Source organism: Oncorhynchus clarkii, unplaced genomic scaffold, assembly GCF_045791955.1.
Source record: "Oncorhynchus clarkii lewisi isolate Uvic-CL-2024 unplaced genomic scaffold, UVic_Ocla_1.0 unplaced_contig_9009_pilon_pilon, whole genome shotgun sequence".
Lineage (NCBI taxonomy): Eukaryota > Metazoa > Chordata > Actinopteri > Salmoniformes > Salmonidae > Oncorhynchus > Oncorhynchus clarkii.
In genome coordinates, this window is record NW_027261081.1 from 530,001 (window position 1) to 531,998 (window position 1,998).

Below are 1,998 nucleotides of genomic sequence, written 5' to 3' on the forward strand. Positions count from 1 at the left end.
CTTCTAGTAGAGAGAGAGTCAGGTCCAGGACTATAGGAAAAGTCTTCTAGTAGAGAGAGAGTCAGGTCTAGGACTATTGGAAGTCTTCTACTAGAGAGAGAGAGTCAGGTCCTATAGGAAGTATTCTACTAGAGAGAGAGAGTCAGGTCCTATAGGAAGTCTTCTAGTAGAGAGAGAGTCAGGTCCAGGGATATAGGAAGTCTTCTAGTAGAGGGAGAGTCAGGTCCTATAGGAAGTCTTCTAGTAGAGAGAGAGAGTCAGGTCCTATAGGAAGTCTTCTAGTAGAGAGAGAGTCAGGTCCAGGGATATAGGAAGTCTTCTAGTAGAGGGAGAGTCAGGTCCTATAGGAAGTCTTCTAGTAGAGAGAGAGAGTCAGGTCCTATAGGAAGTCTTCTAGTAGAGAGAGAGTCAGGTCCAGGACTATAGGAAGTATTCTAGTAGAGAGAGAGTCATGTCCAGGACTATAGGAAAAGTATTCTAGTAGAGAGAGAGTCAGGTCTAGGACTATTGGAAGTCTTCTACTAGAGAGAGAGAGTCAGGTCCTATAGGAAGTCTTCTACTAGAGAGAGAGAGTCAGGTCCTATAGGAAGTCTTCTAGTAGAGAGAGAGTCAGGTCCAGGACTATAGGAAGTATTCTAGTAGAGAGAGAGTCAGGTCCAGGACTATAGAAAGTATTCTAGTGGAGAGAGAGTCAGGTCCTATAGGAAGTCTTCTAGTAGAGAGAGTCAGGTCCAGGGATATAGGAAGTCTTCTACTAGAGAGAGAGAGAGTCAGGTCCTATAGGAAGTCTTCTACTAGAGAGAGAGAGTCAGGTCCTATAGGAAGTCTTCTAGTAGAGAGAGTCAGGTCCAGGACTATAGGAAGTCTTCCAGTAGAGAGAGAGTCAGGTCCAGGACTATAGGAAGTCTTCTAATAAAGAGAGAGAGTCAGGTCCAGGACTATAGGACGTCTTCTAGTAGAGAGAGAGTCAGGTCCAGGACTATAGGAAGTCTTCTTCTAGTAGAGAGAGAGAGTCAGGTCCTGGACTATAGGAAGTATTCTACTAGAGAGATGTTGAAAAAGTTTATTTAGTCTCATTGTGACCAAGTTAGTTGAACCTGGATCTGCTTCTCTCTTGCTTTCTGTCTTCTCCCTCCCTCCCTCCCTCCCTCCCTCCCTCCCTCCCTCCCTCCCTCCCTCCCCCCATCCCCTCACCTCCCTCCCCTCTCTCTATGTGTTAGTATGGCTGCTGTGAAGACAGAGGTAGGGCTCAGTGTTGGCCTTGCTCTGCAGGTTCGGGGGGGGAAAGGAGGGAAGGCGTTTGTAATGCGATTAAGTAATGGACTGTGACCACACTGCACACAGTGCATGGAAAAACCTCCACAAATTGGGCCTATTTTAAGAAAAGGGGGTCTCTCTCCCTCTCTGATAACGGCCTTCTCTGGGAGGTTTTCCATTTAGCTCAGTAGGTTCTGTACTGACCATGTTGAAAACGGAATAGTGGAATAGTTATTATCCAGGAAGCTTGTTTTAAATGGAGGATATCAAGTCCCCGTCACGGATAAGAGCCCTCATCTGGAAAAACACTACTGTAACTTCCCCGGTCCTCTCTGCTCACAACAGAGAATCAGAGGTGGCTGCTTCCTCCATTTACGGGAGAGGAATATGTTAGCGTGTGAGGTAACAACATGTATCAGTGTGGGTGTGGTGAGAGCATAGGGTGGGTCAATGTGCTGAGAGTGGGTCAGTATGCTGAGAGCATAGGGTGGGTCAATGTGCTGAGAGCATAGGGTGGGTCAATGTGCTGAGAGCATAGGGTGGGTCAGTATGCTGAGAGCATAGGGTGGGTCAGTATGCTGAGAGCATAGGGTGGGTCAATGTGCTGAGAGCATAGGGTGGGTCAGTGTGCTGAGAGCATAGGGTGGGTCAATGTGCTGAGAGCATAGGGTGGGTCAATGTGCTGAGAGTGGGTCAGTATGCTGAGAGCATAGGGTGGGTCAGTGTGCTGAGAGCATAGGG